The sequence below is a fragment of the Rattus norvegicus genome, chromosome 5, assembly GCF_036323735.1.
Source record: "Rattus norvegicus strain BN/NHsdMcwi chromosome 5, GRCr8, whole genome shotgun sequence".
NCBI classification, from domain to species: Eukaryota; Metazoa; Chordata; class Mammalia; order Rodentia; family Muridae; genus Rattus; species Rattus norvegicus.
Window position 1 is genome coordinate 166,529,171 of NC_086023.1, and position 25,593 is coordinate 166,554,763.

The window sequence follows — 25,593 nt, forward strand, 5'->3', positions numbered from 1 at the left end:
AATGTCATCATTAGCTTTACAAGCAGACATTTACACTTTTAAAAGTCTCTTCGGGATCCCCTATACTAATTTAGTTGCATCTTTACCGATATGCTTAATTCGCTGTAGCTCCATGGAATTAAGGTATTGAGCGCGTCTGCATGGGTTAGGAGGATGAAAATCCTGCCAGGGAGGAAAATGATAAGGTGCGGTTCATTTATAGAGGAGACAACCTTAAAAGAATGTAGCCCTGTCGGTCCTTCGGAGATGGGATCTTGTGAGTGTCCGGAACTACCCGGGGGAGACAACCCACGTCCGGTGCCTGCTGTCTTTGTGGCCCTCGGGAAAGGTGAAAATTCCTCACTTTTTCCCCAGAAGCGTTTCTCAAGGAGGATGAAGAACAGGTCCGGCTGGACCTGTACACCTGGAGCTCATTCTGAGCTGGAAAAGCAGGATGCAGGGCTGTTGGGTCTGGATGGCAGGAGATGGAGGAGTGGAGGAGAATAGGAGGGAGCCTGGGAGGGGGCGCTGGCATGGGAGGGAGCCTGGGAGGGGCGCTGGCGTGGGAGGGAACCTGGGAGGGGGCGTTGGCATGGGAGGGAGCCTGGGAGGGGGCGCTGGCGTGGGAGGGAACCTGGGAGGGGGCGCTGGCGTGGGAGGGAGCCTGGGAGGGGCGCTGGCATGGGAGGGAGCCTGGGAGGGGCGCTGGCGTGGGAGGGAACCTGGGAGGGGGCGCTAGGGTGGGAGGGAACCTGGGAGGGGCGCTGGCATGAGAGGGAGCCTGGGAGGGGGCGCTGGCATGGGACACCTGCACGGCTGCATAAACAAGAGCCCTAATGTAATCATAGTCCCATACGCCATCGGATAAACATAAAGGAATCTCAGAGAGGACGGAAGTGACTCTTCCTATCCCACCCCACCCCACCCCCATCCCGCATCCCTGCACCTTCTAGCCCCTTGAATCTTCTCTTCTCCCTTGCCCCTTCCCTTCCTCTTCTGTCTGTGAAGGCGCCACAGCATGGATTAGGAGGGCAGTAAGCCTTCTCAGAGGCTCCTGGCATGCAGTAAGAAAGAGTTCTTGAAAGGGGAGGCCCATGGTAGGTGTCCGGTGCTCACCAGTTCAGGGGCTAAACCCACGAGCACGACAAGTGGCCCTGTGCAGTGGGCTCCTGGTGTGGGTGGGGTCAGAGCCCTGATCCCAGACTGAGACCTGAAAGACAGGATGTCAGAGTCAAGCAGGGTGAAAGAGCCTCCTGGGTCAGGGTAGAAGTGATCAAAATAAGGCTCTGGTCCTGGGCTGGGATCTCACTGCGGGGAATGGAAGTGCAGATATGGAGAGAGGAGGAACCTCCTCTGCTAGACTAAACTCAGATTCCAATCAAAACACACACACAACCACGCACAGCTGCTCGCTGCTCCGGCTCCCAAGGAACCGTTGGAGCAACAGTCACCCTGTGACTACAAACACCCCGACTCTCAGACCTGGGTTTCAAATGCCACCCACTGCTTTCAGCTTTTCGGAGGGACAGTCTATCCCAGGACCAGCCAGAGAGAGGACAGGGGAGCTAGAATGTGTCCATTGCCACAGAATAGAAACATCCAAAGACCCCGGAAATCCCCTGGATCCGGTCACCATCAAAACAAGATGGAGTCAGATAATAACCTAGCAGACACAGGGGGAGCATGAGACACACTTCAGTCCGAAGAGGACTCCTGCTGGGCATGTATCACTGACGCAGGGACGAAACCATTGTCCCAGATGAGGAAGCCTGGCAGATGCCCCTCATCAGAAGATCCACCCTGTGGCAAATCGAAGCTATGCATGATGTCAAAAGACAACCAGGTGGTGGCCACACTCACCACTTCCCAGACGCACTCTGACAGATGGCTTGGCTAGGGCCACCTAGAAGTCCGAAATGTCAGAGGGTGAGGTCATCCTGAAGAAGGAACTGTCCGTTATCTTCAAAAGTGGGCGGGCCGTAAAGGTCAGGGAAAGACAATGGAGTGGCTCTATGTATTGTGTGACGGGACATAAAGGACATTATTGGGACAAGTGACAAAACTTGAGTGGGATCTCAGGAGTCAAAGGTGGGCTTAAGTTGCTGATAATTGTTGATGTTGATGGTTGCCAGCTGTGTGTAAAAGGATTCATGTGTTCAGGCCTCAAGGACTATTAGGTTGATTACTTAACAGTTTTTGTGTGGGTATGGGTGTGGGTGTGGGTGTGGGTGGGTGCAGAGACCTGTGTGAGTAGCAAATGGAGATGGGGGACACCGGGTGCCCTATAGGACCACTTTCTACCTTATTCCATTGAGACAGGGTTTCTCACTAACCCTAGAGCTAGGCCTGAGTCCAGCAAACCCTAGCAATCCTCCTGCGTCTTCTTTCTGCACTGTAATTTCTCTGTAACTCCTGCGGCGCTGGGGTTACAGTGCTTTCTCGTAGCAGGTGCTCCTTACCCTGGAGCTTCCTCCTATCCCAAGAATTGTCAATGCAACTTCAGGCCAAGATTTCCACCCCGACTCCCGATCTTCTGACAGTAGTGGAAATCTAACCTGGGGTCTGGAACAGGCTAGGCAAATGCTGTACCCCTGAACTATAGTCCCAGCAGAAGCTCCCCAGCTCTTAAGTGGCTCAGAAGGATTTTGCCTTGACCTTGCAACTTTGTTGCTAGTTTGTGGCTATGAGTAAAAGCAAAACAAAACTTAAATAAGTAAGTTGCTATATTGTTTTTACTTTAGCTATATGGTCTAAGGGGGTGATTCAGAACCTGGGAAAGTGCTACTCAAGAAAGAGACCAGCAATGAGGGGGAGATGCCCAATGGATGACTCATTCCCTGTCCATTGACCTCCAGCCCAATCCAGGAGTCCTGGGGGTGGGGTCCACACAACCCGAGTGCAGTCCACCAACCCCCTGATGACTGTTTCCTGATAGCAGAACTGACCTGATTTGGTCCCCAGAGCTGAACACAGTTCCAGGTACACACAACTCCCAAGCAGGCACTGGCCTTGTGAATGAAGGGGCGGCCTACACTGGCTACAAAGAAGTCTCTCCCCACCGTGTTGAACATCACATCTGGTCACACACAGACCGAGAGCATGTGTGTCCCCTGGCTCCCCTGCCCTGGGTTCTGGAGAGGCTCTTAGGACCTTGCATGGCTTTGCAGTCTCTCTCTTACTGTACTTTACAGAGTGGGGATGAAAAAGGTCTGGAACAGGTCACTGCCACGGAGCAGCATGGTGCTGTTCCCTGAAGGGGCTGGATGTGGAGGAGAGACCTAAACAGGGAGAAAACTGAGCTGGAGCCAACTGTGGCTGTCAGTAGGGCGCTTGCCTGGTGTGCACAAAGCCCAGGTTCCATCCCAGCACCACCTAGTTTGAGGGAGCCCGACTATAATCCCAGCACCTGGCCCAGAGAAGACCTGATGAGGTCATCCTTGATGATGTAATGAGCTGGAGGCTGCCTGAGACCCTATCAAAATAAGAACAACAACAATAATAATAAACAATAACAACATTTTAAAAAACAGAGTAAACTGGCTGTACACTGCCAAGGCTTCTGAGCACAGGGTTGGGGACCATGGCCTGTCACCGAGTGCTAGATGTGAGAGCCAAACTGATCCTGACTGTGAGGAACGACCATGAGTCGTAGCTCAGGCTGTCAGTGCGACTTGGCTTCTAAAGCTCTGACTGCGGATTCCTTTAAAGAAAGCCATTCTGTGTAACCCAAGGACACTCAGCATTGAGCCTGAGAAGGTCTAAGCTGTCCTAAAGCAAGTCCTTGATGAGGATGTGTCTGTCTCTACTCTAGTGGCCCCAGCCTGGGCCACCACTGACAGTACTGTCCCTTTCTCTTGTTCCACTTCTCCAACTGGAAAAAGAAAGAAAAAAAGACTCCACCAGGCATGTCACAATGGGTCCGATTGTTCTGAGCAGGCCACGCTGACTTAAATATTTACCTTTTTGTTTCACAATCCAACAGGAAACAGGGGTCAAGAATTTCTTTTTGTTCCCTTTCTCCCCCCACCCCTCTGGTCAGCACTAAAGAACAGTTGTTTTTCTAGTTACCCAAGAGGGAAATGATAACAGGTAGGAACGGTAATCTCCAGACCATAGCCCTTGGATTTCAGTGGAATTCTCCAGCAACTGGATGAGACAGCTCTGAATCTGAACCGTGGTCAACTTTCTCCTACTTTCTGTGTGCCTGGGGTGGGGCTGGTGAGCAGGATCAGAGCTGAGCCTTGTTAAATAACAAGGAGGAGAAGGAGAAGGAGAAGAAGGAAAAGAAGGAGGAGGAGGAGGAGGAGGAGGAGGAGCAGCAGAAGAAGAAGAAGAAGAAGAAGAAGAAGAAGAAGAAGAAGAAGAAGAAGAAGAAGAAGAAGAAGAAGAAGAAGAGGAGGAGGAGGAAGAGGAGGAGGAGGAAGAAGAGGAAGAAGAAGAAGAAGAAGAAGAAGAAGAAGAAGAAGAGGAAGAGGAAGAGGAAGAGGAAGAGGAAGAGGAAGAGGAAGAAGAAGAAGAAGAAGAGGAGGAGGAGAAAGAAGAAGAAGAAGAAGAAGAAGAAGAAGAAGAAGAAGAAGAAGAAGAAGAAGAAGAAGAAGAAGAAGAAGAAGAAGAAGACGACCACCCTAGGAGGACATTGCTTTACATGGTTCTGCTCTAGGCTGCAGCAGACCAAACCAAAATGGAGTCACTTGTGTCAACTGTCATCCCTTAGAACCTGTTCTGTGTTCTGGGGAGTCTTGACTGTTTCCTCAGTGTGATAATGAAGTTTTTGCTGCTTTAAGCCTTGTGAAAGACCTCCCTGTGTGATGAACTGGGGGCGTTCAGTTGGTAGTATTCACCTCGCACGCATAAAGCCCTAACTTAGGTCCCCAATGTGGCATAAAAGTCTTCCAGGGGTTAACCTCTCAGAGTTCGGGCATTTCCTTGTTCCCTCCTCACAAACCCCGTAGTGTTTTTGCTCTGTCCTTGGCCCAGCAAGAGCTTTCTGTTCTGCTTTGTGGTTGGAAACAGTCTCGATGCAGGAACCACAAACAAAATGCTATTTGGGTCTGCAACGGGATCTACTTGAGGTACCGAACGTCATCGTGAACAAGGTAGACAGCTGGTAATGTCAACCGAATGCAAGGGAGGGTGCTGATTCCAGGGTGGGGATTTGGGTTCCGCTCTGTGGTACACCGTGTCCTTGGGATGCACGGGTCCTGGGCTCCATCCCAGACCATGCAACGCAAAGACATGTACGGCCAGTTCCCATTTGTTCTCCATGACCTAATATTAGTACTGCTTCTTCATCTAGAGGTTCAAGTTGGGTGAGACACCCCTCCTGGAATGTTCTCTCTGGATCCTAGAAGGAGGGGCTGTTACTGGACGAGTGAGATCAAGCCATAGAGTAAAGTGATTGGGTGTGGGGGAGGGTCCTAGCTGCAATTACCTTGGAACGCAGCATTGGGGAGGGGAGCTTCCTCTTAGGTTTGGTGTTGAATCTGAGATAGAAGGACCGCCAGGCAGACGGGCAAGAGGCGGGCATAAAAACGTATTCCTGCTTGAATATTGCACGTGTGCATACTCGAAAGGCTCGATGGGAAGCGAGATCATCCCTCCAGTCAGAGTCAGGGAATTTCGCTATCAGTTTAATCAGGAGAAGGGCAGGAAATGCAGGCCACTTAGATGACATCAAATGCCTTTCAGGGAAGAATGGGCCCTTAGGAGAGTGAAGCGAGGTGAGATACATTGTGGTGAGGCTTGGGTGGGAGTCGCCTGACCTCTCATCTCCCTGGGAGATAAGGAGGAGCTTCCCAGTCGCACACTCCAGGGAGGGTCTAACCTGTACTCCAGCTGGGGCCCTGTCTTGTAGGAGCTACCCCTCTGAATCCACTGTTTTCCAATGCCCTCCTCCCCAACAGCCAGTCTTTAGAGGTTCGTGTCCTGAAAAACCCACCTGGAACAAAAGTGACTTTTAAAACATTAAAAATATGTAAAATTCAGTTACCAACAAGAGTTAAGTTACGTGAGTTAAAATAGTTTTCTGTACTTTCTTTCTTTCTTTTTTTTTTTTTTTTTTTTGGTTCTTTTTTTTCGGAGCTGGGGACCGAACCCAGGGCCTTGCGCTTCCTAGGCAAGCGCTCTACCACTGAGCTAAATCCCCAACCCCTGTTTTCTGTACTTTAAAAAAAAGTTATTTTTATATTAAAAGCCCAGTCCCTGGCTTAGATTTGGTAGCCTGCACCTAGAATCCCAGTGCTCAGGAAACTGAGGCCAGAGGAGCACAGGTTTGGGGCCAGCCTGGGCTATGTTATACAGCAAGACTTTGTCTCAAATGAAGTAGAAAGCTCAGATCTTGAACCTGTGGTCATGGGTTCGAGGCCGACCTGTGCCACTCGCTAATCATTAACCTGGAAGCAGCTGTCTTTAGTCCTTCCGTGCCTCTCTTTCCATATGTGCCGCAGAGCACTTGCCTAGCGAGCACGAGATCCGGGGTTCAGTCCCCGGTGTCAAAAGGGGGGAGGAGGGAGTAACGCAATGAGAGAAAACAGTAGCTACTATAAAGGTTTGACTAGGAAAGGTGTTTATATAAACCGGGTAGGACCAGACACATGGCAAATACATCTTAGTACCAACACTCAGCATCTTGATATCGGCCATCATTTTTTGTTACATTTACTGTGTGTGCACGTGTGTGTGTGTGTGCGCACATGTGTGTGCAAGAGTGTGTATCGCTGTGGACATGTTTGTGCATGTGTGTATGCATGTGAGAGATTATGTATCAATGTGTGTGTGCATATGTGCATGTGCAAGAGTAATTACTGTTGTGTGTGAGCATGTGTGCATGTGTGAGAATGTGTACCACTGTGTGTGTGTATGTGTGTGTATGTGAGTGTGTTATGCACACAGGTGGAGGTGGGTGCATGGGGAGGCCGAGGACGACATCAGACATTCTGCTCTGAGCGTCCTGTCTCCACTCTCTGCAGTGTTGGGGCTGCAGGGATGCCCAGGACCACCCCTAGCTTCTTATAAGTGTGCTGGGGTCTGAACTCAGGCCCATTATACAGTGAGGATGCTCAGCCATTGAGTAATCTCATCATCCCATGCTGGACAAACCTTGAGGAAGGGCTGAGGTTGGTGTATTCTGGTCACAAAAACCCTGATACGTGAGTCCTAGAGCAGAGAAAGGCAAACCATCAGAAGATGGCAGAGAGGAGGCACACGGATGCCTTCTACTCATGACTACAACACACATGAGCCTCTCAAATGGCTAGGGCTGATTGTGAACATCATCTATCTATCCACCCAGCCACCCACCCAGCCAGCCAGCCAGCCACCCACCCAGCCACCCAGCCACCCATTCATCCACCCACCCACCCAGCCACCCAGTCACCCAGCCACCCAGCCACTCATCCACACAACCACTCACCCACCCATCCATCCATCATCCATCCATCCACCCACTCACCCACCCACCCATCCACCCAGCCACTCATCCACACAACCACTCACCCACCCATCCATCCATCATCCATCCATCCACCCACTCACCCACCCACCCAGCAACCCAGCCACCCATCCATCCACCCACCCATCCACCCATCCACCCATCCATCCATCAACCCACCCAGCCACCCACCCAGCCACCCAGCCACCCATCTACCTACCCACCCACCCATCCACCCATTCACCCACCCACCAATCCACCCACCCATCCATCCACCCAGCCACACACCCAAAAATCCACCCATCCATCTATCCACCCACCTGTCTGTCCATCCATCTGTCCATCTGTCTGGCAATCACACAAAGGCTTTGGGAACATAATAAAGGTTAAGCCAACCAACTACCAGGAGTTGTTTGTGTCTGCCAGGCCCCAGAGAGTGAGTGCAAATGACAACAACCAGGCCACATGGCCTCCTGGGTGTGAGTTGAAAGAGCAGGGACACCCTGGAAAGAGAACAGCTCAGCCAGTCCTCAGGGAGTGACTTCATGACCCGAATGGGACTTGAGGACTTGAAAACAAATTGTCTCATATCCACTCCAATGTGCTGGATTGCCACGGCCATGTTTGTAAATTTTCCACTGTCTCGATCAAGTCGGGTTGACTTTTTAAAAATTATTATTTCTATGACCGTTATTACTGTTATTTGGCCTTGCCCTGTGCTTGGCCCCTCTTACCCTTTTGATTTCTTTTCTAGCCCCTCGGGCCCATCTGGAGCTCTCAGAGGGACCTTTCCTAGTAAATTGTGCTAAACACAGCACATTGGTTTGTTTTCATTCCTTGGTCCTGTGAGGCCCACCTCCAGGCTCCGGGGAAACCACAGGGGGCATTTTCCAGACTTCTTTCCAATATAAATACAGCTTGAGAGGCCTGCCTGGCTTCACGGCTGCCCACATCTCTGGGTCTCTGTCCCCCCCCGGGGGGGGGGGGGAAGGAGAGACCCCTGACCTTCTGTAAACATTTCAGCACAGCCAGTTCTCCGAGGAATTAAAATCTGTGCTTTTGCGTCAACTCTGAAACAATCACTAGGGAGGCCCTACTTTTATGGTCTGGTGTACTTTCTCCATAATGGAACATTTTAACACTACATTTTTTTAATGGCTATTATTAACAAAAGAATTTCAAGGCCTAAAACCCCAGGGGTGGAGGGACACAAAAGAGGAGTCGAAGTAATTAGATTGTGGTGTTTGGTTTGATCCAGCCATTGACACCAGCAGATCTCAGAGAACGCTGGGGTTGAGAAATCTTTCCAGCTGAAAGCCTGACCTGTTAAGTTAAGAACAACCACGCCCTTAAATGGAGCCTGGAAAACAAAGTTCGGATGACAGCGTGAGGACAGAGTGTTTCACAGCTTCCCTTTCCCTCATGTGTGTAGAGTATATCCACATGCACGTGGGAGCATGAAACGGTGCATGTGCTAGGAGGCCTGAAGCCAATACTGGGTCTTCCTCGAATGTTCTCCGTCTTATCCAGTGAAGCAGGCTCTCTCACTTGAATCCAGAGCTTACCAGTATGGTGAATCTGGCTAACTAGCTTGCTCTATTGATCACCCTTCCTAGTGCTCAAATTACAGGCAAGTCCTGAGGCCGCCCAGCACTTACAGGGGCTCTGGGGATCCGAACTCTGGTTCTTAGGCTTGCACAGCAAGTACTTTAACAGCAGACCCATCTCTCCATCCCACAACAGAATGTTATGAGGATACAGGCCAAGGTTCCTGGTAGATGCCAGCAACTGTAAGCAATACTCAATATATACATATACATATACACATACACATACACATACACATACACATACACATACACATACACATACACATACACATACACATATACATATACATACAGTGGATTTCCCTACACATGTTCACCTTTGATTAAGTTTAACTTATAAATTTGACACAGTAAGATATTAGCCACAATAATTAGTCATAACAGAGCAATTATAGCAATATGCTGTAACAAAAGTTAAAGGCATATAGTCTCTCAAAATGTCTTACTGTTCCTCTACTCTTAAAAGGAAGCGATTCATGGGGCTCCTCTTTGCCACATCCCAGTTGACAGCAGCATCATTCTCAGGTCTGGGGCCATGGTTAAATAAGAGTAATTTGAACAGAGGTGTCAGGATAGATACCATGGCAGTCAAACTGATAGTCCAAGATGGCCACTCCATGACTAATGGGAGGGTAGCATACACCCTGTGGATACGCTGACAAGGAATGACTCCTGTCCTAGTTACAATGTAGCAAGCTTTCACCACAATATTTAGAAAGCATACAATTTAAACACTGAGAAACAAATTCAGATGGCTGAGGGTCTCTGCCAGGCCAGTCTCCTCAGAGAAAGAATTGTTCAGTTGACTATGGGAAAGGAAAGACAGTCTTGTGTTGCAAGAGGTAGAAATAGAGCTTCTGATCTCTTCCTCTACCCCATGCACACAAATATGTGGGGTTGTACACATGCTGGTGTGACTTACACATGGCCACTGCGTGTGGAAGCCAGAGGATTGTTCCTCAGGTACCATTCACTTGGGTTTTGAGACAGTCTCTAACTGGTCTGGGGTTCACTGATTACACCAAATTGATTGGCTAGCAAACCAATCCGGACCTGCCTGTATTTAACTCCCTAGTGCTGGAGTTACAGCTTGTCACCAGCCCTGACATTTTAGTTTTTAATGTGAGTTCTGGGCATTAAACATGGGTCTTCAGGCTTGCAAAGCAAACGCTTTACCAGCAGAGCCATCTCCCCAAGCCCTTGGTTTTCTTTGGTTTGAAGGGGAAAAAAAAAAAAAAAAAAAAAAAAAAAACAACCCTGGCATAAACAGAAGGCCTGTTTAATTTCTAAATTGTTCACAGTAAGAGATTACCATGGTGGCAGCTTAGAAACAACCAAGACAAGGCTGTAATGAGAACCGACGTGTCCTCTCCCCCACTCCCTCCTTTTCCTCCAGTGGGAAGAGCGGAGTGAAGTCTGGCTCTGTAATAGGGGCTTTCCAGATCCTGGGGTTGCGATTCGGACACTTCCAACCCTTGGCAGCACATGACACAAGGTGCCTGGTGTCAGGACAGCTGGGAAGAACACAGCTGCCGGGAAGGGTGGTCCTGCTCCCTGCCAGTCAGTGAGGCCCAAGAGCCATGCATTGATGCACCTTCTGATGTTTTAAGGGAATTCTCCAGATTGCTGCTGCTGTTGCCGAATTTAACATAGAAACCAAATTCTAGGAGATGTGCCCCAAGACCTAAGGAATACAAAGAAAAGCGGCAATTGGAAATGCAAGTGTCCTTCTGAATTCCATGGCTAGCTTGAGTGTGCTGTGTGGCAAGGGCTGTGGCAGCTTCTAGGAACAACCAGCATGAAGCTGGGGCCTTCAGTCCTACAACACAAGAAACTGAATTTTGCCAGCAAGAATGAACGTATGGGTCTATGAGATGTCTCAGCAGGTAAAGGGGCTTGCTGCCCAGCCCGACAACCTGAGTTCAATTCCCAAGACCCCCTTGGTGGAACGGGATAAAACCAGGTCCTGCTCTGATCTCCCCTGCCACCAACACACACACCTTGGCACCTACACACTCACACCTCCTCAAATAAATAATATAATTTTTAAAATTCTAAAAAAAAGGCTTAGAAATGGATTTTATTTTTCAGAGCTTTTAAAAAGGAACTCGACCTCAGGAGCACCTTGATTTCTGCTATGGGACTTTCCAGCCATGCCCCTAAGTCTGCAGAACTCGTCTCCCTGAGAAAGGACTGATTTGTTACATAGAAACTGAAATGAACACACCTCCTGGGACCTTTTTCCGGTTTGTTTTGGAGACAGGGTCTCACTGTGTAGCCCTGGTTGGCCTGGAACTCACTACGTAGACCAGGCTGCTCTTGAATTCACAGAGATCCACCGCCTCTGCCTGTGCTGAGATTGAAGGACCACTTAAGGGCTTTTAAAAAGAGCATTTCCACACGGCACACATATGCGAATCTTCCTTTTACAAAATGCAACCTCGTGGTGTGTAACTATGTTACAACTTGCAAATTAAGGATCAAGTTTTCCAGTTTTGAAAGGAAGCAGCAGCCTAGCCATCCAGACTGGGATCCACAGATCCTTTTGCAGAGAGCGTACTCACCTTCTGTCTTTGCAGAGAGCTGATACATCTTATGTCTTCAAAACACAATATAGCTCTCCATTCTCTAAGTCTTTAAAGGTCTGGCAGGCCGATGGCATTATGCCTCATAAGGCCATCTTTAGTGTTTATTCCTAAGGACCACGGCATGCCATGATGTTTTTATTATCTATGCTTCTCTGACTGTTGTCATGTGACATAATCAAAATGTAATTAATTGCTCTTTGAGGCAGGGTCTCATGTAGCCCAGGCAAACCTCAAGCCTGCTATGTACTTGAGGCTGGCCTTGAACTCTTGATCCTCCTGCCGAGCGCTGGGACTACAAGTGTGTCACCCTGCTCAGTTAATCTCTTCCTTTGGGTTTTGTACAAAGCAATTTAAGAAAAAGACTTTACTAATTTAATGCTCTATTTCTTCAAGCTTTTTACTGTGGCCTTCCCCAAGGTTTTCTCCTTCCACCATGGAAGTCTTGGCGATTGAACTCAGGTTGTCGGGCTTGGCAGCAAGGGCAAGGTTTGTTTTGTATGTTTGAATCAGACCCAGAGCCTTGTGCATGTCCAGTGTAAGTTCTGACACTGAGCTACACTACACCCCCAGCCCTGAACTCCCTGCCCTCCTTAGAATGTTTTTATAAGAAGCTAGTCAGACACATTTCTTCACGGCCTTCTGTCTTTCTTTCCCAACCTTACCGGTTTCTTTTCTTCCATTTTACTAACAGGTGCACTCCAGTCAAGAAGTCCTGATCATTACAACGGGTCTGGTTAGGCTTGGGGACCACGGTTACTCAACTCCTCTGTACGCTGTTGAGTTCTGAAGGAGCAGCCCGTTCAGACCTCCTGCTTAGAAGAGTCTGTGCAAGAATGGGGGCCGTTTCTTCCTTGAATACGTGGAGAAAGTGGTCTGGTCCGATGCCTTCTGAGGCAGTTTTTATCACATTCCTCAGTGGGCAGCTCCAGGGACCCATCTAGCTGTGATCCTAAAGATGACCACAGTATCCCTTGTTGCTTTGGGCGTGGCCACTTCTGTCCTTTGTGTCCTGGTTCAGCTTGGAATTGATTGTGCTCCCCCGCTGCTCTTCCTGGCGCTTGAAACACTTTCTCTGAAGCCCAGGGCATTCATTAATTTTCTTATTAGTGTGGCCAAGACAGCCAGGCAGAAACCAATTACAGGAAGGCAGGCTGACTTCTGACTCACAGTCTGGGAGGTGTGTTAGTCCATCCTAAAGAGTGTGGTGGAGATTCTTCCCGAGGTGCAGGGCCTGGAAGCAGAGAGAGCTGGAACCAGGAATTATAACTTTCAGAGCACACAGCCGCCAGTCCCCTCGGGAAGGAGGACGTAGCTCTGAGGGTGGAACGCTTGCCTAACACACAAATCCCCAGGTTCCATCCCCAGCACCCCACAGAGTAGACACGGGGAAGGGAGCACACCTGTGACCTCGGCTCTCTCCAGAGGTGGAGGCAGGGGGATCAGGTTCAAGATCACCCGCAGCCACGCAAAAAATTTGAGGCCAGCCTGGGCTACAGGAGTGAGACGCTAAAACGAAACAAAGTTTACCCGAAAGTGACCTAGTTCTTAGAGCTCCACAGCCTTCAAGATGGCATCACAAGCTCGAGACCAAGAATTCAAAACACCGGCCTCAGAAGAACATTCTAGATCCAAACTATAACACCTGTATGGGCCACAAATTCCCGGGCTCTAGTGATTCTCCCACCTCAGCCTCCTGAACTCTGACACTACCGACATGACACTTGGCTTCTCCTCTTGTCTCAGCCACTCCTGCTGGGATACGTATTCACTTTCCCTGGTATTTTCAAAGGACTAATAGTATTTCTAATTGTTCATTCTTTCTATTGTATATTTCATATCTTATTGGGGTGTTCTAGGTTCTTATTTCGAGCCTCTGTCATTTGTGTTTATTCTGAAGCCCTCCCTCTAACTCGTTACCCAGAATGCTCAGCTAGCTACTTAAACGGATTTGTTTTCTGACGTAAATACCTAAGAGTAGGATTTTATTTAACTGGGTTAGTAACAGCCTCCGGTTCGAATATGCTATGGTTTTTATTTTTTAATTGACGTATTTTATGCGTGTGAGTGCTTTGCCTGCATGTATGTCTGTGCACCCCGTGTGGGCCTGGCGCCTCGTGTCAGATGAGGGCGTTGTGTCCCCTGGAACCAGAGCTACAGACAGTATGAGCTTCCATGTGGGCTGGGAGCCTAACGTGTTTCCTCTGCAAGAACAAAGTGCTCTTACCTGCTGAGCCGTGGCTCAGGTGACTTAGGCTTCCAGGTGATCTCTTAGCTTGATGCTTCACACTTTTACATATTTAAGGTACCATCTGGTGTTTTGACATAGCAAATGAGAGAGGCTAGCGTGGTGTCCACAATCTCACGCCTCTCTCTCTCTTTCTGTCTCTCTCTCTGTCTCTCTCTCTGTCTCTTTCTCTGCCTCTTTCTCTCTCTCTCTCTCTGTCTCTCTGTCTCTCTCTCTGTCTCTCTCTCTGCCTCTCTCTCTCTGTCTCTCTGTCTCTGTCTCTCTCTGTCTCTCTCTGTCTCTCTCTCTGCCTCTCTCTCTGTCTCTCTCTCTCTCTGTCTCTCTCTGTCTCTCTCTGTCTCTCTCTCTGTCTCTCTCTGCCTCTCTCTCTCTGCCTCTCTCTCTGTCTCTCTGTCTCTCTCTCTCTGTCTCTCTCTGTCTCTCTCTGTCTCTTTCTCTGCCTCTCTCTCTGTCTCTCTCTGTCTCTTTCTCTGCCTCTCTCTCTGTCTCTCTCTGTCTCTCTCTCTCTGCCTCTCTCTTTCTCTGTCTCTCTCTCTGCCTCTCTCTCTGTCTCTCTCTCTGTCTCTCTCTGTCTCTGTCTCTCTGTCTCTCTCTGTCTCTCTGTCTCTCTCTCTGTCTCTCTCTGTCTCTCTCTCTCCAGTGTCTGTGTGTGTGGTCCCTCTCTCTTCATGTGTATGTGATTATGGTGTGTGTGTGTGTGTGTGTGTGTGTGTGTGTGTGTGTGTGTGTGTGTGTGTGGTGAATGTGATCTCCCCCTCCATGTGTGTGTCTGTGTGTGTGTGTGTCTGTGTGTGTACGCGTGCACAGTTCTGCGTGAACATCATTTCCTTGTAGCATGTGGAAGACACAGCTTCATAGCTCTGCCTTTACTGCTGCTGGTCCCACGTATCTCGGTTAAAGCAGAAATTTTGTTTATTTACATTTTTCCCAGTAGAGACTTATGTAGCCCAGATTGATCTCAGATTTGTTGTGTATCCAAAGATTATCTTGAATTTAGGACCTTTCTACCTCCACTTCCTGAGTTCTGGGGTTGGGGGTTTATGGCCCCCACACCCCATTTATGTGGCACAGGGAATGGAGCACAGTAAGGGAGCGCTCTACGGACTGAGTATATCCATAGTCATTATTTAGACATTTTTTTTTTTTTTGGTTCTTTTTTTTCGGAGCTGGGGACCGAACCCAGGGCCTTGCGCTTCCTAGGTAAGCGCTCTACCACTGAGCTAAATCCCCAGCCCCTATTTAGACATTTTAAAAACATGTTTCTAAATTTTTTTCTTTATGGCCATACCAGGGATCCAATCCAGGACCTTGCATACGATTTATATACCACTGTTTGTCCACTGAGTGACATTAAGGTATAATTCATATGTCACGGTGGGTGTGCACAACGGGAGGGCTTTCGGTGTTCGTGGGGTTTTAAGACAGTTGTATAACCTTAAGAAAACACACATCTATTTGCAGTCACTACTGCATACCCCTGCTCCCCACCCACACCCACCCCACCCTTCCCACCCTCAGTACACAGAAACCTTGCATCAGCCTCCTGTGTGCACTTCCTTGTTCTGGACCCACACAGATAGAGTGACTTGAAGGTGTGTTTGTACTCAGCCTCTGTCCCTTGATGTGTCTTGTGATTGGCTTCTTCCTTTGCTTGATGTTTGCCAGGCCCTCCCACCTGGGGACGAGCTTTCGTCCGTCCGCCTGGCCACTCCACAGTGGTTTGTATACAAGGGAAATTTGTTTCTTTGAGTGTTTTATTAAGACAGTGTGTCTTGTAGTGCAGGCTGGCCTCAAACTCCTGTCTCCCCTTTGTCTACCTCCCAAGAGCCGGGTCTCTGGGCATGCAGTGCCACACCTGGCCCCTGGGGTCTCTCCCTTTCAACTGTTTCTCATAGCTGCCAATGCTAAGAACCTGAAATTAAGACAGCAGGAGCCTCCGAGTCTGCTGCGGGCTCAGTCCCTGGCTCACACGTGGTGTGTTTGCATGTTCCCTCAGTGTCCTTGTGCAGGCCGAAGAGGAGAGGGATGTTTGAGAGAGCACCCTCACTCCTTTGTTTTGTGTGCTCTGACACAGAGCACCAGTCAGTAGCCCTGGCTGGCCTGGAACTTGCCAAAAATTCTCCTGTCTGGCTGGGTCTCCCAAGTGCAGAGATTACAGATGTGCAACATCCTACCCAGAGGGGATGTCTCCCTCCTAAGGTTACCAATCCACTCATGCTCTTACCCAAGTCCCTGAGCTGGCCAAACCGTGCCTCTGCTAGAGCACGAGGCCAATCATCGCCAACTGCTGTGGGCAGCCTGAAGCAGCCCCATCTCCCACACCTCGGGTTAGAATGAAAACATATTCCCATAATATTTCCGTGTTTAAGAAACCAAAATTCCAGAATCGTCACTACAGCCCACCCCCACCCCCATGTCGTATCACACTGTGCATCGGGAGCTAGGGTTCGGTGTGTGAATTTTGGGAGGACACAGATGTCCCAGCCACGGCGTAACCCGCATCAGCACTGATCTGACAGGCTGCACACAATGTGGGGACAGACCGCATTCTATTGTCCGTCCATCAGCCGAGCAGTTGGATTGTTGCCATGTTGGGGGCCGGGGATGGGGGAGAGGCTGTGAGAAAAGCTGCGGAGGGTGACCTTTTCTGACAAGTCCTTCGTGGGCCTACGCATTCATTGTCCCTGAGTAAGTCCTAGCTGTAGACTTACCGGGTCATGGGGCATAGCTCCCCACTTCCCCGCCGTGGCACCATTTGACGAGGCCACCAGCAGTGTCGGAAGGTCTGTTTCCCCTTGAGTCCCAAACCTGCTTGATTCTAAATGGGAAAAAGAAAGTCCTAGAAACATTTTCCTGGGCTAGGGGGATGGCTTAATAGGTAAAGGTGCTTGCTACACAAATATGGAAGACCTCAGTCCAGTTCCCTGGTCAAGCCAGATGTAGTATCTGTAATCCCAGCCCTCCTGCAGGGAAATGAGAGGAGGAGGCAGGGGGATTCCTGGAGCTTGTGGGCCAGCTACCATGGTGTAGGCAGTAGCAAACAGACACTCTCTCAAGTAAGGTGGAAGAGGAGGAGCAGCCTGTGAGACTGACCTCTGACCTCCGTATGCGTGCCCAGCGTACGCACATCATACACACACGGTTAAAAACAATGAAATAAAATGAACCCCTGTTCCTCTCTCTGCCTCGTTTCTTTCTTTCTTTCTTTTTTTTTTTTTTTTTTTTGGTTCTTTTTTTCAGGAGCTGGGGACCGAACCCAGGGCCTTGCGCTTCCTAGGCAAGCGCTCTACCACTGAGCTAAATCCCCAAACCTCGGCCTCTGGACCTGGTTTTTGACCTGGTCCCTGGACTGGAGTAGTAATGGATGTCCTTCCTTCTCTAGGGCCTCCCACTGGGAGCCAAAGTTAACACAGCAGTGCTGTAGGGCCTGAGAGTCTTGGTGCAAAACACTTTCATTTTAAATAGGTCACTTTGTCCTGAGGAGGACAAAGGATTGGGAAAGTTTCTTCCAGCCTCACTCCTGATGTCCGTCCGGTCCGTGTCTCCCCCTCCCCCACCAGCTCAGCTTGGTTGCCATGGTGACGGCCCTCCTTCCGACCACCTACTCAGCGTCTCAGCCTGGATCTCCCTCCTTCTGTAAAACGACGGTTTACAGAGTTGGTCCCGAGTACATGCTCCCTGCACTTGGCCTCATGACCCTGCTGGTGCAGCATTTGTCATTCCTGTGCCTTTCCACCACCGGGACCTCCAAACTGTAGGCAACTGGGACCAGGTCGCTGTTCCCGAATGCTCCCCTCCGTGGTGATCCGACACGTGTTAGGCACGTGGTGAGTCCTCAGTAGACTCTAACAACAGACTCCATCCTTGGCATCGCTGACTTCAATTAGAGAAGCAGCTGCCTCCGCGTCTCTGTGTGGTCAGTGCAGACTGGAATTACTCACTGCTGTGACACTTGTCTGCTAGTGACAACACAGAGCCAGGTGATTTGGGACAGGTTTCTACTGCAGGCCAGGGTGTCATTTTAGGCATTGCAAGGTGTGTCTGAAAAGGAATATGAACTGAGTGCAGAGAGCAGGACTCACTGTTTACCCAGGAGCCCCAGGCAATGTCTTAATCCTAGTATAGTCTGCTCTGACTTTCTCTTGTCTAGTGAAAGGACTTCTGTTTCTCCTCTGCCTGCCAGAAAGTCTCCTCACCTAACTTGCTTTCTTTCTTCCCGCCCCTCCTGACTCCCTTATTCAGTAGTCAATTTCAAACTTGGGATGAATGAGAAAAATGTTCCCTCGTGTCATGGTTCAAGCAGAAGGCTTATTGTGTGTGTGTAAGTGTGTGTGTGTGTGTGTGTGTGTGTGTGTGTATGCGTCTGCATGTGTGAATGTGTATGTGTGTGTCTGCTGTGTGAGTATGGGTATGCATTTGTGTATTTGTGTATGTCTGCATGTGCGTTTGTGTATGTGTCTGCACATGTGTGCGTATGTGTGCATGTGTGTGTTTGTGTATATTTATGTGTGTATGTGTGTATTCACATGTGAGTCTCTGCTGTGTATGTATGTGTTCATGTGTGTGCATGCATGTATGTATGTGTGTATTCATGTGTGTAAGTGTGTTTATCTGTGTCTGTGCTTGTGTAGACGTATGTAGAAACCAGAATGTAACTTTGCCTGTCCTCCTCGGCCTTCTGGGGTTAGAGAGATAGCACAGTTAGTAAAGAGCTTGCATGGGGACCTCAATTTGATTTCCAGAATCCACGTAAGAACCCATGTTTGGTGTTCATACCTGTACAGCACAGTGCTGGAGAGCTGGAGACAGGAGGACTCCTGGGACTCACAGACAGCAGAGCTTAAGCCATGAACCCTGGGGCCCAGAAAGAGTCCCCGCCCCCAAACAAAGTGGACTACTCCTGAGGAACCCTGTCCAGGGCTGCCTTGTCTTCCTGTACATACATGTACATGCATGTACAAGGTACACATCCATACATATGTGCACGGGAACTTTCCTTCTGTTTCAAGTTTGCTGAAAGTGTATGAACGAATACTGAGTATGTTCACGTTTGTTTGGCAGAGGTGGGATGAAGATGGGGCGGACCTGCTGAGCACGGCGGGGCTGAAAGTCTATTAGCAAGGCTGGCCTCTGGGAGCTCATAGGTCCGGGGAGGGTTTACAGCTTTCCAAGGTGGCTCGCTGCACCTAGACGGCCTATACAAACATGTCCTGCGATGAACACTGATGCCTGGGGTCTGGACATTCCTGCAGAGGTTGTCTGTGTGGCTGCCCCCCCTGATGTGGCCAGCCTGGGTCAGACCCTGCTTTCTGAGTTCTCTTCATTCTCAGTTAGCAATGTGTTGAGAGCTCCTCGCCATGGCTCTGCCTATATGCTAAATCCCACAAGCCTGCTGGAGGACTCAGGCGGAGGCCGCCTTAGAGGCTGCTAATGTGAGCATCGTGTTATTTCTCTTATCTGGTTGTTTTTATTCTTCCTTAAGCCCTGATTGATCTTGAAATCATGATCCTCCTGCCTCGTCTATATGAATAGATTCTGAAACTTATACCAAACTCGGATGCTCTAACAAACCCCACCTTTAAAGGTGTTAGCCTCTGTAGGTGAAGTGAGATTTGCTTTGCTGATGTGTTGTTAAAGGTTCTACATCTATGCTTTTGTCCAACATTTTATTCCAGTGATGTTGTTGTTGTTGTTGTTGAAGCATCTTGGGAATCTATCTTCTGAAACTTAGAAACTTGTGTGGATATGGAAACAGTTTTTTTCTTAAATGATAAAATTCTGTCTCAAGCTGGAGCAATGGCTCAGTTAATAACATGTTTTGCTCTTGCAGAGGAGCCAGGTTCGAGTCCCCGAGCCCACATCAGGAAGCTCACAACTGCCTGTAACCGCAGCTCCAAGGGATTGGTTAGCCTCTGACCTTGGGCGCATGCACTCGCGCGCGCGCACACACACAGACATACACACACACACACACACACACACACACACACACTTCTCTGTCTTTGGACATTTTGTATTGCTATAATAGAATCACCGACTGAGTACTATAAAAGGCAGACATGTCCTGGTTCATAGCTCTGGAGGTTGAAAGTCCAAGATCCAGAGGCCGGCATGAAACGAGGGCCTCCTCGGGGCATCGAGACATGGCAGAACGTGTCACATGAAGAGAGGGCAAGTCCAGGATGGGCCAGAGGGAGGAAGGGAGCCATCAGCTGAGGTGATGTGTTAATGCATGCAGGAGGGCAGAGCCCGCTGGACCTACTTGTCTCCTTGAAGCTCTCCTTTCCAGGGAAGTCACAGTGGTAATTTACCCCAGCAGTAGTTTTAGAAGAAACAAGATTCGAACCACGGCCTCCTCCCGGCCTGCAGGCTTGGCAGACTTTTTCTCTTGGAGGCATGGGGAATGCTGAGCTCAAACTCTGGGTCTTGAAGGTGCCAGGCAGGAGCTCTGCCACCAAGAGCCACACCCTGGTCCCCTTATTAGAGGATTCCTTAAAGGTTTATTTTATTTTAAGCCGAGTACATTTGTGTTTCTGGGTTAGTGCCACCTGGGTATGGCTGCCCTTGAAGGGCAGAAGCAGCTATCTGATCCCCTGGAAATGAAGTGACAGGTGGCTGCTAAGCCCCTATGTGGGTACTGGGAGCTGAACCAGGGTCTTCTGGAAGACCAGTAAGTACTTAAACTGCTGAGCCATCTCTCTGGCTCTGCCCTCTAAGAGTATCTCTAGCCTTGTGTCGTACATTTTGATTCACTGTCTTCATTTTCCCTCCACTCAAAATACATTGTTGTTCACGCTGTGACTTCCTGACCGGGTTAGCAGGCGTGATTTATTATGCTGCCTCTTAGAGGTTGTTTGGGCCCCTTTATTGTTGCTTTGTTTAATTTTAGCTAAGTTCCAGATAGCAGGGCCTTGGGAGAGATTTCTCCTGTCCCTTGGCTAAAAACCTAAAGCCTTTAATTTATTTAAGCAATAAACGTTGCGTAGCAACCGCAAAGGTAAAAGTCAAGCATGTTTTCTGAGGTCACTGAATCTTAACATCAGTATTTTTACTTTTCAAGTAAAATGTTACTGATTTTTAACAACCCGTTGGTTTAAACTCAACACTTCGGTTTTGTTTAAGCTTCTGGCTTTAGCTCCCATTTAGATAATTGAAATAAAAAATAAAAATAAAATAAATAGAACCCAGGTCTCTGGGTAGGTTGTGCAGAGGACAGAGGGTGGGAGGAGGTGACCCTGCTCGGTATGATGGCTCAGTGGTGGTCTGAGTCTTCTCACATTGCTCAATACTCATGGAGAAGTGGCAAGAGTGAACCTCCGGGTAAACTATGGACTTTGGGTGACAGTGGTATGCGTGTAACCTATCGATTGTGGCAAAGGTATTACCAGGGTACCGGATATTGATAGCGGGGGAGCTGTGCCTGGGGAGGCAGCTGGGCTGCTGGAGAATCCTGCATTTCTCCTTTGATGTTGTTATGAACCTGAAACCATCCGAAAAGCAAAGCCTACTTAAAAGGGCCAATAACTCCATCCCCTGGCTTCCAGAACGTTACATTAACAACATTCAAGTGTTGAGGTTACAGGTTCACGGTTGTTACTAATTAGTATCTTTGATCCGTGTGGTTTCTGGGCTGCCTCTGTGAGATTCTCTCTGACCTTGAGCAAGCTTTCCCTAGTGAGGGTAAAATTACTTTGATTTTTTTTTCTACACTATTTGAGTAATGAAAGCATTTGGGTCGAGTAGGAAATGGATAGGAACAGCTTGGCCCTGGCCGTCACTGCACACTGGGCAGACTGTATTACGAGTGTCTTACAGCTGTGAGGTCAGCCCGAGCTTGGTAAATCATCTCAGAACTGAGTCATCTGTGGTTGAATGACACAGAATGAAAAAGAAATGCCTTTCAGGCAGTTCCTGTTACCTAATATGGATGAAGTAAGTCGTTGACACTTTAACAAGAGCCCCACCTGTGGCCCAAATGAACTTTTCCCTATAAGGCTGTTGATCTGATTTCCTGATTGAATAAGGAATCTAGAAACCCTGTAAACGGTCTGTCTGGACCTGAACAGGGGGCTTTTCTCACCTCAAGGCCTTGGCAACATAAGTCCACTGAGTTTATTCCTTAATTAGCTCAAGGTCCACTGCTTTGCCCCTTTTTAAAGCATCCTGGGGGAACATGAGGTCTTCTGCCCAGACACTTACCAGGGCTGGAACTCAGCACAGGACCCAGTAGCAGTTTATATTTAGAACCTAAAAGGGAGACCTGATATTCTTTTATTTTTTTTTTCCTTTCAATAACCACCAAGCACTGCACTGTGAGTTCTAAGCCTAGGCCAGTAAAGGCCTCACTGAATCGTCTCTGAGGTAAGATTCACAGAGCGCATCCTCCTCCTTCAAGTGTCAGGGGGAAAGCGTTTGAATGGCAGCTTTCAGGCTGCCAAACTGAAGCCATAAGGAAGTGAGCTGTGTTCTGAGGAAACAGCCCATCCATAAACGGCGTGACTCACCCGCTGCTTTCAAGTTGCAAAACCCAGTCTGAATCACTAAAGGAAAAAAAAGAAAAAAGAAAAAAGCAACCTTCTAATCTCCAAAAAAATCTGAGTTGTCTTTTAGGAATGGACAGCTGAAGTCTTAGCTGTCCGTGAACGGGTTCTTATTCACCGGCCTGGAGTAACCTTAATCGACACTAAAGTAGGCCAGTTTGTTAGAAATGTTTTTTAAAAGGCCAGACTGGCCTCTAAATGTCTTTTGAATGAATCATAAGAATCTAGATGATAAAAAAAAATATTTATGCAGAGAAGAACGTGCTCCAAACAGGCAGCAGGCAGCAACACAGACGTCTTTAATCGGGATCTGTTCCTGGAGCCTTAAAAATAGGCTCGTGGCGGAATGGCCTGAGAAAGGACAGAGTGGCCTTGGCCACGGGACTCGCTCACAAAAGCGGAGCTTAACGGTTCATGCCTGTCATCCCACCCACTCTGAGACCTTGTGTTTGAGGCCAGCCTAGGCAATTCCATAAACAGTAAAAAATGGGGGCTGGGCTAGAGCGCGGTGGGCCTCAGTGCCGGGGAGAAATGAATTAATAGGCCAGACTGATGGCTCAGCAGTTAGGAGTGCAGTCTGCTCTTGCAAAAGGGCTGAGCTCAGTTCGCACATGCGCCCCTGTGAGGCAGGCCGCAACCACCTGAGACAAGAGTTCCAGAGCAGCGGTTTCCAACCTTCCTAACGGTCCGACCCTTTAATACAGTTCTTCATGTTGTGGCGATCCCCCTCCCCCAGACCGTAAAATTATCTTTGTTACTTCCTAACTGTAATTTTGCTAATGTTAGGAATTGTAACTTAAATATCTGTGATTTCCAACGATCTTAAGCGACCCCTGGGAAAGGGCCATTTGACTCCCCACCCTCCCCCCGAAGGGGTCATGACCCACAGGTTGAGAACCACTCTTCTAGGCGATTCCATGCCTCTGGCCTCTGAGGATACCTAGACTTAAGTACACACACACACATATCTAAACACATTGTTTCAAAAGATAAGCACAATTGCCACTAACAGGGGGCAGGATTCTCACACAGGTCAATTCATTGTAGGAAACCATCGAGGATAGCTCGGACATCCTAGCCATCGAGTCTGTGTCAGGATCTCTGTTACATGGATGACGAAAAGGATGACCCAGAATGCTTCCGAGCAGCAAGGACTAATGTCCACCGTGAGATTTCAATCATTAACTTCACACTGACCTCGGGCCTCTCTCTATCTAGGGGTTAAGAGCCAGGGCAACAGAACCAGAGATAAAGTGCAGGACTTAACTGGAAAGTCTGGAGACAGTGGACATAGGTAAAGCCAATATTGAAGATTTATTTTTATGAATTATAAAGGCAGTTTGGGAGAATTGTGGAGGTATTATTATTACTATTACTATTATTATTACTATTATTATTATTATTTTGAGACAAGGCTTCTCTGGGTAGCCATGGCTTTCCTGAAGCTCATTCTACAGATCAGGCTGGCCTTGAACTCACTCTGCCTCCTGAGTGCTGGGATTCAAGAGGTGTATGCTGCCACTGCCTAGCTAGGCTGACAGTTTTTATTAGTACCCAGCAAAGTGAAATCTAAACAAATGTTAACTGGATCGTGTAAATGTCATAAATTAGAATTTTCTCTGAAATTTTCCTTAGACTCTCCCACTGCATGTGGCTTGGAGCTGCCATGTGGGTGTTGGGAACCAAACCCCAGTCCTCTGTGAGAGCAGCAGGCATTCTTTTTTTTTTTTTCCTTTTTTTTTTTTTCCGGAGCTGGGGACCGAACTCAGGGCCTTGCGCTTGCTAGGCAAGCGCTCTACCACTGAGCTAAATCCCCAACCCCGAGCAGCAGGCATTCTTAACTGCTGAGCCTTCTCTCCAGACCCACGTCTAAGAATTTTAACCTTCCTTAATTTCGGGATTTTTCCCCAGTCCCAGAGACCCAGAGATGTCCTGGTGCCTCTCTGCCGGAGAGGACCTCCCAGCCAGAAAACCTATGGTGTCAGTTATGATGTTGTTACCTGCTAGGATGAGGACGGGGTTTCGTCCAACTTCTCCAGCGTCAGTTCCCTCATCTGTGAGATGGGTGAACTTTTTCTGAGTGGGGTCACTGTGACTTGTCACGATCGCTTCCTAGTGCAATCAAAGGTATGAGAAAGAAACCCCAATCTTCACAATCACGGCCACAGAAGACTACCACACCAGACTCTTCTGAAATGCCAAGTCATTCTTGCTACTCACTATAAAAGGAAAAACTGTGACGGAGTTGAAACAAGAGGGAAAGGGAGAAAAACACAGCCTGGAATTCTCTCTCGTGACGCAGATGTCAGCTTGCCTCAGCCCAGTCTTTCCTCTCCCTTGGTTTTCTTTGTACATTTTAGACTGAGTATCCATGCCCGTTTACACACACACACACACACACACACACACACACAAACACATACACATGCACACACGTGTACATACACAACATACATTATACACACATACACAAAGCATGTGCATACACACACAGACACCATACACACATGCAAACACATGCACAGTATGCACACATACACAGGCAGACACCATGTACACAAACATGCACACACCACACACGTATATGCTTACTCATGAATGCATTCATGCGTGCACACATACATGCATACATACATGCACACACATGTTCACACACCATACACATGCACATACACACCAAGCATATATATGTGTGTGTGTGTATATATATACATTATATATGCATGTACACTCTACACTCTATAGGCTAGGACCCACATGCATGAGGCAGAACGCTCAGACTTTTTTTTGTTTCTGTGTCTGCGTTACCTTGCTTGATATTATGTGTCTAGTGTTCTATTTATGTTTCTGGAAATTCCATGTTTCTTTTTTCCGAATAACAGTCTGTTTTGCATATTATCCCATTTATCCATTCGTCTGCTGGTGGACATCCTAGTTGTTTCCAGTTCCTTTAAAGTAGCAGTGGACACAGTGCCAACCCCTTCATGGGCAGTATAGAGACTGTACGTATACCTGGAGGAGTGGAGCTGGGCCATACGGCAGGCCCCCTCCCCATCTTTTTGAGGAACCCCCAAACTTATTTCCACCTGGCGACATTCATCTCTACCTCCAGCAATGGTTTTCACACTCTGAAATTGTTCCTTCTTCCCCTCTGTTTAAGCCTATACCAAACCACTCCGTGTAGCATTATCTAGTGAACTGT

At 48.5% G+C, this 25,593-nt stretch overlaps 2 long non-coding RNA genes across 2 annotated transcripts; one reads left to right on the plus strand and one right to left on the minus strand.

Annotated features, from left to right (window-relative positions):
- The first annotated feature begins 3,312 nt into the window (after positions 1-3,312).
- On the plus strand, positions 3,313-13,448 carry LOC108351065 (uncharacterized). Its single transcript, XR_001838122.3, has 2 exons — positions 3,313-5,075; positions 12,298-13,448. It is a non-coding gene; the product is annotated as an uncharacterized LOC108351065 (long non-coding RNA).
- On the minus strand, positions 6,528-24,926 carry LOC120103045 (uncharacterized). The gene is made up of 2 exons (XR_005505133.2): positions 24,392-24,926; positions 6,528-12,837 (listed from the first exon to the last, which is right to left on the minus strand). It is a non-coding gene; the product is annotated as an uncharacterized LOC120103045 (long non-coding RNA).
- Between the last annotated feature and the right edge of the window lie 667 nt (positions 24,927-25,593).